Raw genomic sequence first — 18,048 nt, 5'->3', positions numbered from 1 at the left:
GTCCAATTTAAACGGATGGTTGACAGAAGGACTCGATATGTTTAAATGTGAAAATGGAAGAATGCTATTAGCCAAAAAAAAAAAAAAAAAAATTAAAAAAACATTATTAGCTTTTTGATGTACAATAGAGGGAACAACTAAAAAAAGAAAAAAAGTATTATATCCGTTCTAACAGAAGGCAAACCTTACACATCTATGTATCCCGTATCTAAAACTGCAGTATTTCATTTGCATAACCAGTTATATACAAACACATGAAACCATGAAACTGTGGTGATGAAACCTTCAAACTAATTTAAAGTTTAATGGGAAATCACGATTAAATCCGACCTCAAATCGTCAAGTTTAATACGTCTCCAATCTAATTTCAATGGAAAAATGAGAACCCTAATTTGATCTCTTGGCCCGAAAATCAATTCATCGATGTACATGAAGTTTTCTTTACATGATTGCTTACGACTTATTCATAGCTTAGAATTCAGGAAGACAAGGTAAGTATTTATATGAATTATGGTTTTTGATTGGGTTTTTTAATTCGAAGTTAAAATCTGCTTTTTTTTCCTTTTTTTTTTCTTTATTATTTTCTTCACTGATAAACACTTACATCTTGTGTGTTGATTTAGAACACTTATTTGGTTAGAGCACGAGGTGTCCATTCTTTGCCAAGTGGTGTCGAAAATGGCCCTTGAAATTGATTAAATTGGAGTGTCGTGTCTATTTCGGTGTCAATTTTAAAGTGTGTACCAATAAGAAAATTGAGTAATATAAAAGAAAAATAAAACAAAAGGAACCAGCTTTGGAAGAGGGACGATGGGAGGCGACGGTGGAATCGACGGTGAGGCGGGGCTGTGTTTTACACCGTCAATTTGGTCGACGCTGAAATCGACTCCAGGCACCTGATGCTCTTATAATGAACATGTGTCACTGTATAACTTATATTGTTTGGGATACCACTATAATTCAACCTTAAAGTGTTTTTAGTTGAAAAGGTAATTTATTACTTTATCTTACATGTGTTTAATATATATTAGGTTAACCATTTAAATTGTATCATGTAATCATGTATAGTTCTACATGTTAATTTTCTGGTGTGTATTGTCCTTAAATCTTGTGGGATCTTGCAGCATGAAGATGCAGTATATTATGCACAACAAAAATAAGAGATGTAAAGCTAAAGCCTTTTGGGGTAGATGACTGGTCTACTTGTATTGTGTCTTTCTCCCCGTTTTTGAATTTGAATATTAATCTCTAATATATGTTAATATGTTAAGCTAAATCGCATGTAGTCTTCAAATAATGGCTTGAGGATCATTGGCTTCTTGTTCAATCGTGTATAAATATTGATTATATCTCTTATATAATTGTGATTGTCATTTTGTAATGGTAATTTATAATGAACAGGTGTAACATGAATATGTATTTAAATTTATATATAATGGTGAAAAATAAAAACGGAACCACATCAAAACTGGGTAATATATTGATGGATAAGAATATGTCATGTTGTGGTAACTTGCAACACTTTCATATTGTTACAGTTGTATAATATTCTAATATATGTTCACCAAACTATTAATCACAACTATAATTTGAATTTTGATGCATACTAAATGACTTCCTCCAAATCGACACTTCTGAAAATAATTTGGGTTGTGATTGCTACTTCAAAGGCATCACATTACGATTTTATAATTTGGAAACTATGAAGAAACCTGGGCTTTATATTTCTGTCTGTAAAATCATGGTATGGCTCATAGTTCCTGACTAACTAGCATAATCTTGTATCATATATGAGAGGCAGGCGAAGTTGGTGCAATTGAGGGTGATGGCACAAATGATGCTTTTGCTTTGCATGAGTCAAAGATTCGGTTTTCCATGTAAATAGTGTTTATGGAGGTTAGTATTTTTCACTTTCTGGTGACTTCCTATTTTATATATTACCAAAATTTCGGAATTAAAGGCATATGTATATATTTGCTACTTCATAATTCATATTAATCTGCATGTCGTAAAAAAACAACCTGTCATTGTTACATATATACTTTTTTTTGTCAACCTAATCAAGGATACTTTGGGTGCTCTATCATTGGTCAGAGCATCTGTTTTATGGCTATTCTGTTTGTTATAAAAGTGCCCTTTATTATTAGATGTTCCAGTCCCAAACAGAACGCAATTAGATAAGGTTTGTTGGAAAGGCGAGGGATGGTAGCTTGGTTGACTTCTCTCCGAAACAGTATGGCCTTGTGTGGTATCCTAATGCTATTCCTCGTGATACAAGTTGTTAATACGTTATTTTCTCCAAAATATACATTCACAAACTAGAGATTTTTCTGACAATGCTTTTTTTTTTTTTTTTTTCAGGTGTACACTGAAATTAGCAGTCATGACATTGAGAAGATCAACATTTGCCGTAACATGTTCAACATTTAAATCTTCATGGATTTCATGATTAGTTGAGTTTCTTGGTACTTTTGCAAGCATTGTGCTCACTAGATTGGCACTTATGCTTGCTTAGTATTGTGATTGGATTGATTTGCATGTCTATTGCAGTTGATTTGTAGTGTGTTCCTGTTGAGAAGACTCGTGTCAACAAACACCATGATGGTTATCAGATCCTACCCGATGACCTTGATGAGTTTAGAAAAAAAATGGGTCGTCTTATTTCTATGTTTCTTAGATGTATTTATAAGAGGAATTTATAAGTAGAATATTTGTCTAAACTAGTTATCGAACCCTCGTTTCGCGCCGGGGGTTCAATTTTCAAAGTATTTTATTGTGTTTAGTTTGTAAAATTATTTCGTGACTAACGATCATGTCGTTGAAGCGCAACTCGAGTCGAACTAAAAGGTATAACCCGTCAAAGATTTAAATGTTATTTTACATCTCCGCGTTTCGCTATGGAATTGTCGACTTTTAAAAAATTTAACGCAAAACCAACGTGTATGAAAAGTACCTCAAATATTTATCGTTTTTTAAAAAAGCGTCCGTTTTGCTTATAGTTAGTAACATTGTGTTCCTAAAATTATTTCGAGTTTAACGATATTGTCGGAAAAATTTAACTCGTTGCGAGCGAAAAGATATGACCCGTTGAATATTTGAGTGGAGTTTAGTTAAGATTTTTTATGAAAATAGTTATTTAACACTTAAAGTTGGGGGGGCTTTATTTGGGAAAAGGAAGGAAAAGTAAAAAAAAAAAAAGAAAAAAAAAAGGTGAAAGGATGAAAATGCCCCTGATTACTATTTATCATTTTTGTCTAATAGTAAACAAGTATTTGGGCCGCCCGCTGTAAGATCCTGAATTTTGTGCATCAGAAAATGTTCCTGAAAGTGTCAGTAAATGTGTGCATCAGAAAGCGCCACTAAAAGTGAGCATAACACTTATGCATATTCAGATTTTACATCAGAATGAGAACCTGTCAGTTTCAGTCCCTGAATTTGTAAAAACTGTGCTGTCTTCGGTTTTAGTAGAAATGTGCGCCGCGCACTTGGTTGCGCACCGCGCAAAGGTGCTGGCAGACCAAGTCGTGGTTTTTGATATTTTAGAGGGGCTTTTGGGTTTTTTCACTTGAGGGTCGGTTTTTGAGCCACAAAACTGACCTAGGGCTTATCATATCTCATTTTTCACATCTTTCACCCATTTTCACTTTTAGGGAGAGAGATTTTGAGGTTTGAGGAAGAAGAAGAGTGAATCGGGTCAAGTCTCAAGTATTAAAGTTGTTCATCTCGCTCCTAGCTACGTTTTGGTTGTTGTGGTAAGTTCTAACTCTGAGTTTTCATAGTTTGATTGTTGTTCATAATTGGGGTTTTGATTTAGGTGTTCTTGAGTAAAAGCCACTAGTTGATAAATGGGTGATTAAGCTAGAAAATGGTGTTGATGACCATTGTTGGTGGTTTTGGGTTGGATGATGAAATTGATTAGTTGAAAATCATGTTCGGTTGTAAATATCACTAGTTAACTTAGGTTATAAGTGATTAATTGTGTGAGCTTGCAAAATGGGTGTTTTGACTTGAGATTAGGTCAAAATGGGTTTTGTGTCAAATGATGCAAGTAATGTGATTTGATGATCAAAACCTTGAGTAAATGGGTTGTTGGAACATAATCACTAGTCGATTGTGATTATGGGTGTTTCGGGTGAGGTTTGACTTAGTCAAATTGGAAGTAAGTGCAAATGGGTCAATATTGCACTTATTGGTGTTTTGGGTATAAGCTAGAGTGTTTAGCTTATTTTTTTGTAAATTACTAGGTGATTTGCATTTGGACGATTAGGAGCTTAAGCGGGATTGCTTTTCAAGTAATCGAGGTGAGTGGAATACTTATATGTTTATGTATATAATTTGGTTGTTGGCGTGTGAAGTGGCAAGTATTATTCGGTAGAATACACTCTCTTGTGGGCCACTTTGGGATTGGGAAGCGTGGTGAGTGATATCCGGAAGGATTGACTCTTTGTTGACCACGTTTGACTTGTGTTATGTGGCGAGTGTCATCCGTTAGGATGCACTCCTCGTCGGCCACTTGTTGGAGAATGGTAAGTATTTACCATCCTCTCGTGATATGGGCTTAAAGTTCGATGTTGACGATACCATATCCTTGTTTGTGTTGTTTTGGGATGAGGGCTTAAAGTTCGGTGTTGATGATACCTCATGTATGGATTTAAAGTTCGATGTTGACGATGCCATACCACTATTGTAGTGATGCGTGATGAGGGTTTAAAGTTCGATGTTGACGATACCTCATGTGTGGGTTTAAAGTTCGTTATTGACGATACCACATCATATTTGTATTGGCTTGCGATGAGGGGTTAAAGTTCGATGTGACGATACCTCATATGTGGGTTTAAAGTTCGGTGATGACGATACCACATTAAGCGTGACAAATGGGTTTTAAGTTCGATGTTGACGATACCACTCATGGAATTGGAATTTGGTACTAATAGATGTTGTGAACATCATGGCTCTTTCAAGAGGGGTATTATTCCCTCGTGATCTTGATTAACGGGTGGCTTGCACGTATTTATATTTAGCATTTATTATTGACGAGATCTATATGCTATTGATGTTGGCTTGTTGTACGCTTGATTTTATGATTAAATGAATTGCTAATGACGTGTGTTATTTGTGTAGGTGAATGCAAGTAATTGAATTATGTATGTATGCGTATAAGTATTGCATTCACTAAGCGTTTAGTTTACCCTCTCGTTGTTTACATTTTTATAGATTTGTGTGGAGGTGATGGCTCGGGTAAGTGGGGGGACTAGTGGACTTGCGTAGTTTTCTTTAGAAGACGTGCTGTTGGATTTGATTAGGATTGGGTAGCGTATCCCCAATCGCCATGCTCAGTCTATGTTTTGTATTAAACTAAAATGGGTCGAAGTGGTCACTTTAATGTATTTAACGGGTCATTGGAGTCCCGAAGTTTGTATTATACGTTTGCCATTAAAAATCCGGTTATTTAACGTTGTGAATCGTTAGGTTTGGTTTGGGGTTAAATGAAACTTGGGTTGGGTGAATTTGGCTTGTCTTGTGTTAAAAATGGCCGACCAGGGTTCCCAGCTACAGTGCGCGCCGCGTAGTCCTATGCGCGCCGCGCGAATGGACAAATGTTGGTGGCCAGCCCAGCCTTTGAGTTCTGATTTTGAATTACGCTGTAATGCGCGCCGCGCATCCATTTGCGCACCGCGCATTTGGGCAGACTAAAATAATATTGTCCGTTTTTTTAAAAAAAAAAGGTGTGTTTTTCTCGTAAAGAGTTTTGGGATGTTACAAGTGGTATCAGAGCATGGTCTAACGGATTTAGGTGACTTGAGATAGGCGCCTAGACTTAGACTTTTTGTGTGTGCTATTATGCGGGACTTGTAGGATTACGGGTCGGTTCGGGTTTTAACTAGTGCCTTAGAGAATAGGTGAACCAGCTATGTGTTGATTATGTTGTTACTAATCTGGTTGCTTTGTGTTGAACATCTAGCGAGATGGTTGTTATATTTATGAGCTCGGTATGGCATGTGAGCATAATAATGCTTCGCGACCATTATTACGGTTGCAAACCAAGTCAAGCAAGTGATGTACAACAAGTATTGAACTAGATGGGGTGTATGAATGGTGGTATATTTATATGATTGCGAATATAGATCGTGACGGTGTATGTAATTTATTCGTGTTGCGTTCCTAACCGAGTTCATTTCTGAGAATGACGACAAGGAACGAACAAGTTAACAAAGGCCGAAGTGACGAGAATAATTTCAAGGCCAAGGTTGAGGCCATTATTAACCCTAGTTTGGCGGGTTTACATAAGGATGTCAAGAAGATGTTCTAAGAGTCGGTTGCGGGGCAAATAACCGACCCCGTGGAAGAACGTGTGAACGCTATTGTTCAACGAGAATTTGAGAAAAGGTTTGCTAACCTTCAAGTTGAGGACATGGAGGGTTTTGCAGGTAATGTTGGAGGAGAGACCTTCATTTCAAGAACTTCAAACCCTCCGAACCTCCTATGTTTCATGGCGAACGAGATTCACATAAGAGTACTTGTTGGATCACCAATATTGAAGAGGCGTTTCGTACTAGTGAGTGTCCTCTTGATAAGAAGACAAGGTACGGTAGTAGTATGTTGCGGGGCGATGCAAAGCTATGGTGGGATGCGAAAATCCGAATTTATGGTGAGGAACAAAGTATGGATTTGACTTGGGATGAGTTTAAGTCAGAATTCTTCAAGGAGTACCGAACTCTAGCCGATATCTCGAGGCTTAAAGATGAGTTACGTGCGTTGAAGCAAGGGTCGATGGATTTGAACACTCTCAAGTCCACTTTCTTATCGAAAACCCAATTTTTCCCGGAGTATATCGGGAATGATCGTATGTTGATGGAAGGTTTCTATCAAACTTTGAATGATGACTTGCGGAACAAAATTAGTAGAAGGTCGGTTGACTCTTTTGAAAGATTATTTGAGGTGGCAAGGGGTTTTGAGACGTTTGTCCCGAAGACAAGTGTTTCCAATGTTAGTAAGCGAAAGTTCGAATGCATTCGAACAAGAAAAGTAAGAGTACTTCCGAGGGTGGTGGAAGCGTGAAGAAGAGTGGTACAGGTGGTTTTGTACCCGCGTGTTACAATTGCGGACAACGGGGTCATTTGTCGCGTGAATGTATGAATGCGACTTCTAAGAAGGTTATATGTTTTAATTGCCGAAAGGAGGGACACAGAAAGTCGGGGTGTCCGGAATCGGTTGATAATGCTAGGGTGCGCAACTATGTGATGATTAGTGACGATGCGTGAGAACCTAGCGATGATGTTTCAGGTACTTTTGATTATCCTGTTGAAACATACTTATGATTGATGCATTTGTGTTAGTGCGTAGTGTAATGAAGGGTGGCGTTCCTTATGGAATTACCCTATGATGATGGTCGGATTGACGGGCAAAGGGCGTAAGACTTGGTGCTTTCAAACATTCCTTAGCGTTGGACAAAATATTTTACCAAGCCATTAGAATGGGCATTGGTGTTGTTTTGGTAGCGCGTAGTCGTTTTTGTGTCGTAATTGATGAAACATAAGTTTTGTCGGGTACGGATGACTTAAAGTCACTTTGGTGTTGTGATGGGTGACATCGGATGAATGGAACCCTCGAAGTCGAGCCTTTCGGTCTCGATGAGTGTTGGTAGTGGAGTCTATGTGACGCGTTGTCAGGTGCCTCTTTCATACCTGCAAGCGTAATGTTCGACTCCGACGATGTGGTGGTTACATTGTACTTAGCGTACCGGGGAGAAACCCTTAGGTGCATGAGTGACTAGGCGGAACTTTAACAAGTTATGGCAATCGGAGGGTTGCAAGAATAAAGTTTGTGTAATTTTGATGAACTCTTCGTTCGAAGTGATTAAGGATAGGTTATGGTCCTTTGTATGCTCAAGGTTGGAGCAAGATGCGGTGATGGGTCGTGTGAACCCAATTGATGGAAAGATCTACCTTTCGGTAGCATTGTACGGTTGTACAAGGTGCGTGTTGTGTTGGCTTTATGTCGTTGTGTGAATGACGCCAATGAGTGACGGGGAACGAATTAGTTATGCATGTATGTATTTATTCGTGTAGTGTGAATGTGGTATTGTCACGGTGTTTAAGACACCACATTCTAAGAAACGAGTGGTATTGTCGCTGTGTTTAAGACACCACTCATTGGTTTGATTGACATGTGGTTATTCGCGGTGTTCAAGACACCACATTGTCATGGGGGTGAGTTAGTCACGGTGTTTAAAACATCACCCGGAGGATTAGTGATTACGCGGTGATTAAGTAACACTAATGGATGTTATGAACTCCGACGGTCTTTCACGAGTACCGTTCCCTTGTACGATTGGTTAACCATGGTCGTGTGAATTTTGTATTAGCGATGTTTGCGCATGCGTATGATTTCATGTGCGGGAGATTCCAAGTTGAGTGGAATGATTCTAAGTAGGCGTATATACTTAGTTTGTTTGTTGTATTGTGGCAAGTGCTATCCAATTGCGAGGATTCACTTTTCGTTGGCCACGGTTGGAGTGTGATAAGTAGTAAGTGTTATCCGTTAGGATTCGCTTTTCGTCGGCTACTTATTGGTGTGTGGAATGCGTTTTCCGTTAGGAATCGCTTTTGTTTGGCCATGTGTGAGGAGAGGTGAGTGTGATCCATAAGGATGCGGTTTTTTTCGGCCTCTTGTTGCGTAGTGGTAAGTGGTTAATGTTTGATCTACCGCTTTTCGTCGGCCACGTACGCGTGAGGATATGGGGCAAGTGGTATCCAATCGTGAGGATTCACTTTTTGTCGGCTCCATTGTATTGTTTGTTGGCCATATTATTGGTGTTTCGTTACTTTAGCGATGTACATGATAAGGATACGCTAAAGGGATTGCTAACTGGGTACGAGATTTGGAATGTTAGCTTGTTTATGTCATGCGGTCGAGGCATGAGTTTGTTCCAGTTCGGGAACGAAGTGAGACTTAGTACTCGGGTTTGATGAATTTGGTAAATCGTGGATGATGATTTACATCGGAAAGGTGATTTTGAGTAAAGTCACGTAAAGAAGTTGTGTGAAAACTTCGAATTAATGGAAATTTATATGGATATCGAGTTTAGACGTGTGTCGGAGGACCATGGAGTGTGGGTCCGGTTGGTTAAGTGACGGAGATCACGGGGACGTGATCCAGTTTAAGTGAGGGAGAGTTGTAAGATCCTGAATTTTGTGCATCAGAAAATGTTCCTGAAAATGTCAGTAAATGTGTGCATCAGAAAGCGCCACTAAAAGTGAACCTAACACTTATGCATTTTCATATTTTACACCAGAATGAGAACCTGACAGTTTCAGTACCTGAATTTCTAAAAACTATGATGTCTTCGGTTTTAGTAGAAATGCGCGCCGCGCACTTGGTTGCGCACCGCGCAAAAGGTGCTGGCAGACCAAGTCGTGGTTTTTGATATTTTAGAGGGGCTTTTGGGTCTTTTCACTTGAGGGTCGGTTTTTGAGCCACAAAAATGATCCAAGGCTTATCTTATCTCATTTTTCACCTCTTTCACCCATTTCCACTTTTAGAGAGAGATTTCTAGAGAGAGATTTAGAGGTTTGAGGAAGAAGAAGAGTGAATCGGGTCTAGTCTCAAGTATTAAAGTTGTTCATCTCGCTTCTAGCTACGTTTTGGTTGTTGTGGTAAGTTCTAACTCCGAGTTTTCATAGTTTGATTGTTGTTCATAATTGGGGTTTTGATTTGGGTGTTCTTGAGTAAAACCCACTAGTTGATAAATGGGTGATTAAGCTAGAAAATGGTGTTGATGACCATTGTTGGTGGTTTTGGGTTGGATGATGAAATTGATTAGTTGAAAATCATGTTCGGTTGTAAATATCACTAGTTAACTTAGGTTATAAATGATTAATTGTGTGAGCTTTCAAAATGGGTGTTTTGACTTGAGATTAGGTCAAAATGGGTTTTGTGTCAAATGATGCAAGTAATGTGATTTGATGATCAAAACCTTGAGTAAATGGGTTGTTGGAACATAATCACTAGTCGATTGTGATTATGGGTGTTTCGGGTGAGGTTTGACTTAGTCAAATTGGAAGTAAGTGCAAATGGGTCAATATTGCACTTATTGGTGTTTTGGGTATAAGCTAGAGTGTTTAGCTTATTTGTTTATAAATTACTAGGTGATTTGCATTTGGACGATTAGGAGCTCAAGCGGGATTGCTTTTCAAGTAATCGAGGTGAGTGGAATACTTATACGTTTATGTATATAATTTGGTTGCTTGCGTGTGAAGTGGCAAGTATTATTCGGTAGAATACACTCTCTTGTGGGCCACTTTGGGATTGGGAAGCGTGGTGAGTGATATCCGGAAGGATTGACTCTTTGTTTACCACGTTTGACTTGTGTTATGTGGCGAGTGTCATCCGTTAGGATGCGCTCCTCGTCGGCCACTTGTTGGAGAATGGTAAGTATTTATCATCCTCTCGTGATATGGGCTTAAAGTTCGATGTTGACGATACCATATCCTTGTTTTTGTTGTTTTGGGATGAGGGCTTAAAGTTCGGTGTTGACGATACCTCATGTATGGATTTAAAGTTCGATGTTGACGATGCCATACCACTATTGTAGTGATGCGTGATGAGGGTTTAAAGTTCGATGTCGACGATACCTCATGTGTGGGTTTAAAGTTCGTTGTTGACGATACCACATCATATTTTTATTGGCTTGCGATGAGGAGTTAAAGTTTGATTTGACGATACCTCATATGTGGGTTTTGTAAGACCCAATTATTTATTGTATATAATGTATTTATGGTGTACGATACGTGTATGAAGTGTACGAAGCATGTACGTGTTGTTTGCTCGAACGTCGAAGGAAACTGGACGTTGTCTGAAGTGACAAGGTGTGTACGTATCTTTTCAACCTCAAATAAAGTTTGAGTTGATGTCTCAAACCTTACCATTGGAAAGAAAATCTTATTACGTTTCCAACGATATTTGATTCATCAAAAACGGAGCTACGGTCAAAAAGTTATGGCCAAAACAAGTTTCTGAAAACTGACCTGAAGGTTGGAGTGGCGCTCCGACCGCGTCAGAAGCAATTTTCAACTTTTTTAAAAGGTTTAAATGAGGGGTACTTTGGTCTTTTAAATTGGGGTCGGTTTAGGGTCACCAAAACTGATCTAGAACTCCATTGGAGCTCATTTCTCACCCACACAAACACTCTCATCCATATTTAGAGAGAGAGGAAGAGTTCTAGAATGAGAGAGCTTGATTTGGAGAAGAAGGAGTCGAATTCTAGCCAAAGCTCGGGTTTTAAAGTTGTTCATCTCGCTCCTAGCTACGTTTTGGTAGTATTGGTAAGTTCTAACTCCGAATTTCATTTGTTAGATTTGATATTCAATTTAGGGTTTGAGATTGTTAGTTGTAAAACCCATTTGGTTGATGAAGAGGGTTTATGGAAACTTGCTATTTTGATATTTGGCGGGTTTTGGGTTGGTTAATGATTTAACCATGTTTAAGACTTGTAAATGGTGTATAATCACTAGTGTTAGTGATTATTGGTGTTTTGGAAACCATTAGGGTTCTTATGGTTGACTAATTTTGACTAGAGTCAAAATTAGGGTTTGTTGATGATTATGACTCAATTGCCGATTTAATAAGGTTTATAAACTTAAAATGGATTAAGTTGAAGTATAGAACCGAGTTAAATATGTTTTGGTGTCAAAACTTGCTAATGGCATGATATTGAGTTCTCATGGGTCAAATTAGGGTTTAAGTGTCATTTTGGGCAAGATAGGTGTTTAACACCTATGATTGGGTTTGATTGGCATATTAGGACCATTCTCACATGTGTTAGTGATTATTGGTTAGTTTGGGCGCGGTTTGTGTGACAACCCGGAAATTTTCGAACAAATTTAAACCTTAATCTTTATGTGATTTCGATACGATAAACAAAGTCTGTAAATGTTGAGGCTCAAAAGTTGGAACTAGTTTCATATATTTAATTGACTTTCGACTGTTCCCGACGATTCACGAATAATTGTTATAACTAAATGTGTGTGTATATATATATATATATATATATATATATATATATATATATATATATATATATATATATATATATATATATATATATTATATAATTAATAAAATAAATAAATAAATAAATAAATAAATAAAATAATGTTTTTGTATGAAAATTTAAAAGGCTTAATAAAATGCATAATTGTTATGGTAAATCGTACTAAGCATAGGCTTCACTTGACTATGACTAATTTACTTATGTAAGTATTTAGAGCTTGTAAATTAATCAAGACTTCACGGGGATGGCTTCATGTGGGACTGATTCAATTGGACAGTTATGCATATTATTTTTATACATTCCCGTGATCATTCCATAGGATATATGTGTTGTCTTTATTATAAATTAACGTGTGGTAGTAGATTTTCGTTTTAGTTTGATTGTGAGAAATTTTCTTTTAAAAGATATAGTCATAAATAGAAGTAAATTGACAGCTCTCAACTCCGTTGATTAAGGCTCAAATTGAAGGATATGCAATTTAATTGGACAGCTCACAATCCTTAGATTTACGTCTAAAGTTTTGTATATATATATATTCCCACATTATATAATTAGTCTTGTGCAATATTTAAAAGAAGAAATCATTCAATAATGTGGTATGGTCTACCACTCATCTTTCGGAGTATAATTAATCGATAATGATAACCGAACAGGGAACCTTGATTACTTTAGTCATATTTATTATTAAAGAGAAACAAAGAATCAATACATGAATTGTTTTTCCTCCACATTATTTGTCAGTGTTTGACTTGTATTAAAACTCACAATTGTCAATAAAACATTCATTTCCTTACAAACCAAAAACTCCCAACCACATCTCATTCTCATGTGTCTTCTCGGAGCAGGTTATGATCCACCGGATCATTTAACCAAGAACAAACCATTTCTTGCTTCTTATTCGAGCCACCACTCAACCACTTTCACCTCCGGCATCTCCACCACCTTAAAACATCACCAACCGTCATCCATATGAACCACCATCAATCACCACTACAAAACTCATTACCTCTAACTTTATGTTTCTGTTTTAATCACCCAAATTACCACCCAATCATAACCATAAACTACTAGCTGCTACTACTACTTACTATTTTCTATTGAGAACCGAACTCACAATCATCACCTCCCCTTTAACCATCTCCAAATCATCACCATGATCACCCTCACCAACACTACAAAACTGCAGTTACTTCATCTGTTTCTGCAGGTCATCACAGCCTGCCACCCAGCTGCAGGTTTACATCCACCACCGATGAAGCTATAATAACTTTATTGTGGTAAACCGCCACCCAAAAACCATCCTCAAACCCCATGGTTGCTGCTGCTATCAATTTGCTCCTCTTTTGTGTGCTTTAGTCAAAACCCACCTTGCAACACGCATACCCCCAACTTCTTATGTACCCAAATCAAAACCCATTTGAAAAACCCACTGAAAATTCACTGATTGAAGCTTCCTTCTATTTCTATTTTTAATACAATAAATAACAGAAGATAAATAGACAGGATGATGAGTGCTGCTATGATTAAAACAAAAATGATGGTGATTAAATACGATAGATACTCACTAGCTCTTCTTCTTTCTTTTCATTCGATCAACACCATAAAGACAGACGTATTGTTCCTGCTGCTACTGCATCTATTTCTTTTTCTGTTTTAATCGACTCCCAGCTCAAACCCATCAAAACCATAAGCAGGTCAGTAGCTATAATCGATTATCACAAACCCTTAAACTACTAATCGAATAAATTACTTTTGATTTTTACAATTATTAATCAAAATCCACAAGCAGGACTGTAACTAGTATCGACTATCACAAAACCCTTGAACAGCACAAACTATTACTACTCGTGTTCAATTAATTTAAAAGTATAGAATATATAAATGGATGAAAGAATTAAAAGAGTATTAATGAGCCAATTACTTACAACATCGATTAATAAATCGAATTCTTGATAGATTGAAGCAGAATGATGAATAACAACGATGTTAAAGACCAATGATGACGAGGATGTTGACAAATTGATGACCTTCTATTTATCAACGATTTCTGGTTGTTTAATCTGTTGATGATGATGATGATGATCATTGATGGAACGATCGAAGATGATACTTTCCCTAAGTTTCTTCTTATTTTGATCTGATTTCTCTTTGAGATCCACAAATAAAATGCGTGATCCCTTATATTTAGGTATAATAATAATAAAAATAATAATAATAATAATAATAATAATAATAATAATAATTATTATTATTATTATTATTATTATTATTATTATTATTATTATTATTATTATTATTATTATTATTATTATTATTATTTAATGTTATGATTATTATGATTATAAGTATTAATGTTATTAAGTGTTATCATTGTTATTATTATTACTAATATTAATATATGTATTATTATTATAATTATGATCATTATTATTATTATTATTAACATTATTAATGAACATAATACAAAATTATTATTATAAATATTATTATTAGTATCATTTTATAAATTGTTAGTATTATTATTGTTATTATTCATAAAAGTATTAGTGACAATATCATTATTATTATTAATATGATTATTAGTAGGATTATAATCAAACTTATCATCATAACTAACAAATAGATATTTTTATAATTATTAAGGATTAGGTATTATTATCAAAAATTAATAATTTCATGACCATTACTATTAAATTAATCATGTTATTAAAAACTACTGATATTATCAATATTATGAGATTGATTAATGAAAACTATCATTAATATATTTATTAATAGAATTATAAATAATATTATGATTTTTATTAATATTAGTATTAACACTATTATCATTTAAAATATTACCTTAGTATTACTAAAGTACTGTTTTAACTAATAAATAATATATATAAATATATAAATATATTTATTACATATAACCTAATGAAACTTAATATTTTTATATATAAAATGAATATAAATTATTAAAATAAGAATTATATCACTAATAATAAAATATATCTTTGTTCAATTACAAGTATAGATATTAATATATATATGGATGATATAGGTTCGTGAATCCGAGGTCAACCCTGCATTGTTCAGTTGTTAAATATCGTCATATGTATTTTTACTACAAAATACAGTACGGTGAGTTTCATTACTCCCTTTTAAATGCTTTTGCAATATATATTTTTGGGACTGAGAATACATGCGCTATTTTTATAACTATTTTACGAAATAGACACAAGTAATTGAAACTACATTATATGGTTGAATGATCGAAATCGAATATGCCCCTTTTTATTAAGTCTGGTAATCTAAGAATTAGGGAACAGACACCCTAATTGACGTGAACTCTAAAGGTAGATCTATCGGGCCCAACAAGCCCCATCCAAAGTACCGGATTCTTTAATACTTTGAAATTTATATCATGTCCGAAGGAGGATCCCTGAATGATGGGGATATTCTAATATGCATATTGTTAAGGTCGGTTACCAGGTGTTCAATCCATATGAATGATATTTTTGTCTCTATGCATGGGACATATATTTATGAGAAAATGAAAATCTTGTGGTCTATTAAAATGATGGAAATGATTATTTATGTTAAACTAATGAACTCACCAACCTTTTGGTTGACACTTTAAAGCATGTTCATTCTCAGGTACGAAAGAAATCTTCCGCTGTGCATTTGCTCATCTTAAAGATATTATTTGGAGTCATTCATGACATATTTCAAAAGACGTTGCATTCGAGTCGTTGAGTTCATCAAGATTATTATTAAGTCAATTATAGTAAGATATATTACGAAATGGTATGCATGTTGTCAACTTTCGATGTAATGAAAGATTGTCTTTTCAAAAACGAATGCAATGTTTGTAAAATGTATCATATAGAGGTCAAGTACCTCGCGATGTAATCAACTGTTGTGATTCGTTTATAATCGATATGGACTTTGTCCGGATGGATTAGGATGTGTCCTTTCAGTTGGTATCAGAGCGGTGGTCTTAGCGAACCATGTCTGCATTAGTGTGTCTAACTGATAAATCGTTAGGATGCATTATTGAGTCTGGACTCCGACCGTGTCTGCATATCAAAAGTTTTGCTTATCATTTTGTGTCAAAAAAAATTACCTACTTATCATTCTTAGAGAATCACTTACTTATCATTCTTAGTCTAGACACGTTTTACTGCATTGACTGCATGAATAGTGTATAGACAAAATTCATATCTTAGCGTATCTGCTACTTCATATCTTAGCGTATCTGTTACTGTAACTTTGCCTGACAACTTCCGTAGATTCCTCCGTAACTTATGGGATTTTAGTATTATATATGCATATGTAAATTATGTATTGCAGGGTATTAATCTACATCCTATAATCTATTTCTTATCGAAAATCCTTCATCTGATCATACGAGATGAATCCTGCAACCAGTTTGTGTCCCTCAAATTCCGATAGTTATTCTGACAGCTATTCCGACATAGATGTTCACCTAAGCTTCGAAAACAGCGTCATCGGCATGAATCAACCAATAAGCCATTACCAATTCATCTGATGGGTTCGTAGTTGACTTAATTAATGGAAACGCGCAGAAGGCAATCCCTTCCACCAACTGAATTCACCTCTTGACAATGAACCTGAAGCGTTTACCGGCGAACATGTTCGAGACACCATTTTTAGTCCCATTTCCAGGGTAACTCGACAAGATCATATTCTATCCACAATTCTGAACCTTATTCATCCGCTCATTCCGACCAACAATCATCATGGAGTAATAAGTCAACGAACTTCGCGCTCGAATAATCAATTCGGAGAATATGGTGCAAAATGTACCAGCTTCAGCAACATCACCGGCACCAACAGTACAATCAATAACAGCACCAGTACCATCAACAATCCATGCTTCAAATCATCATATGTACTTTGAGTATGATCTTCGTTCTACGTATCGTTCTACCTCATTTATCTTAGTTCGACATGGCGAATATGTAATCTCTAAAGTTTTAGAGATTATTTATTCTAGTTCCAACCGAAAAGCAAATGAGTTTAATATCATATTAACTCATTAAATCCATGAATACATCTGAAGAAAATATATATGTATATATGTTTTCATAAAGATTGTAATTAAAAATTCTCTTGTACAAACTGTTAATGGTGAAAATATTTTAACGGGTAGGTAATACCCGAGGACTATTTAAATTTCACATTAATAAGTTACATTGTACGTTCTTCGAATCTGTTTCAACAAGTCATATACTATCCTTCTTACATCCACCGATATACAAATCCGTTCACCACAGAATAACCATATTCATCCAATTACATATTTGGATTTTGATCTATCAGAATCCATCAAGTGGCATAACGAAGAAATAATGGACACAATAAAAATTGATTAGAAACAGATTAATTAACAATATGAAATTCTATTAAGAATCCACGCTAACAAAATCCTAGCTAACTGTTCCTAGCTAACTGTTAATTCCGTATTACCATTTAATTATCGCAATTTATTTATCGCAGTTTATTTATCGCAATTTATATTCTCGCAATTTTATTTATCGTCATTTAATTTCTGTTATTTAGTTTACGCACTTTATTATTAGACATTTAAATTTCTGTTATTTATTTTTACGCACTTTAAATATCGGGACATGTATACAAGGTTTTGACATATCATATCGACGCATTTATATATATTATTTGGAATAACCATAGATACTCTATATGCAGTAATGAACGAGTTCTCTATACAGGGTTGAGGTTGATTCTACAATAATATATATAATTTGAGTTGTGATCGAGTCTGAGACATGTATACGGGTCACGATACGTATTAATTAATTCGAATATTATATATTAAATTATATATGAATTATTGGACTGTCAACTGTGGACTAATAACATTGGACAATTAAAATGAATTAAAATATTGAATATAACATATGAAACTAAACATTTCTTCAAGTTGCCACTTGATTTCATCTTAAAGCTCATTTGTATCTTGA

General features: G+C 35.5%; 1 long non-coding RNA gene across 5 annotated transcripts; it reads left to right on the top strand.

Moving 5' to 3' along the window:
- The first annotated feature begins 228 nt into the window (after window positions 1-228).
- On the top strand, window positions 229-2,821 carry LOC139870565 (uncharacterized). 5 transcript variants are annotated; one of them, XR_011766600.1, is made up of 4 exons: window positions 229-491; window positions 1,125-1,896; window positions 2,148-2,233; window positions 2,362-2,821. It is a non-coding gene; the product is annotated as an uncharacterized lncRNA (long non-coding RNA). The 5 variants fall into 5 exon arrangements; XR_011766598.1 differs by having other exon boundaries at window positions 624-1,896; XR_011766599.1 differs by lacking the exon at window positions 229-491 and adding an exon at window positions 505-989.
- The last annotated feature ends 15,227 nt before the right edge of the window (window positions 2,822-18,048 follow it).

This window comes from Rutidosis leptorrhynchoides, chromosome 1, assembly GCF_046630445.1.
Source record: "Rutidosis leptorrhynchoides isolate AG116_Rl617_1_P2 chromosome 1, CSIRO_AGI_Rlap_v1, whole genome shotgun sequence".
Classification (NCBI taxonomy): Eukaryota; Viridiplantae; Streptophyta; class Magnoliopsida; order Asterales; family Asteraceae; genus Rutidosis; species Rutidosis leptorrhynchoides.
This window is presented reverse-complemented; position numbering and strand designations above follow the sequence as displayed.